The sequence below is a fragment of the Schistocerca cancellata genome, chromosome 1 (assembly GCF_023864275.1).
Source record: "Schistocerca cancellata isolate TAMUIC-IGC-003103 chromosome 1, iqSchCanc2.1, whole genome shotgun sequence".
In the NCBI taxonomy this organism is placed as follows: Eukaryota; Metazoa; Arthropoda; class Insecta; order Orthoptera; family Acrididae; genus Schistocerca; species Schistocerca cancellata.
In genome coordinates, this window is record NC_064626.1 from 202491232 (window position 1) to 202491897 (window position 666).

A 666-nucleotide genomic window follows, 5' to 3' on the forward strand; every position below is an offset into this window, starting at 1 on the left:
CTCATAAAAACTTCGTCCGAGCAGGCCATGAAGGCCCAACGGTACCGACCGGCCGCCGTGTCCTCCTCAACCCACAGGCATCACTGGATGCCGGTATGGAGGGGCATGTGGTCAGCACGCCGCTCTCCCGGCCGTATGTCAGTTTTCGTGACCGGAGCCGCTACTTCTCAATCAAGTAGCTCCTCAGTTTGCCTCGCAAGAGCTGAGTGCACCCCGCTTGCCAACAGTGCTGGATAGACCGGATGGTCACCCATCCAACTGCTAGCCCAGCCCGACAGTGCTTAACTACGGTGATCTGACGGGAACCGGCGTTATCACTGCGGCAAGGCCGTTGGCAATCCAGTCTCATAACTGAGACAATATTCCATTAGAGCCGCTTGTGTGGTACAGTGTCAAAAGCCTTCCAGAAATCCAAAAATACGGAATCGATCTGAAACCCTTTGTCGATAGCACTCAACACTTCATGTTAATAAAGAGCTAGTTGTGTTTCACAGGAACGATGTTTGCTAAACCCATGTTGACTGTGTCAATAGACCGTTTTCTTCGAAGTAATTCATAATGTTCGAACACAATATATGTTCCAAAATCCTGCTGCATATAGACGTTAACGATATGGGCCTGTAATTTAGTGGATTACTCCTACTGGTGTGGGCCATGTGATCATTA

At 49.7% G+C, this 666-nt stretch overlaps 1 pseudogene; it reads right to left on the reverse strand.

The window, feature by feature from the left end:
• Positions 1 to 218: 218 nt before the first annotated feature.
• LOC126102829 (5S ribosomal RNA) lies at positions 219 to 336 on the reverse strand (annotated as a pseudogene).
• Between the last annotated feature and the right edge of the window lie 330 nt (positions 337 to 666).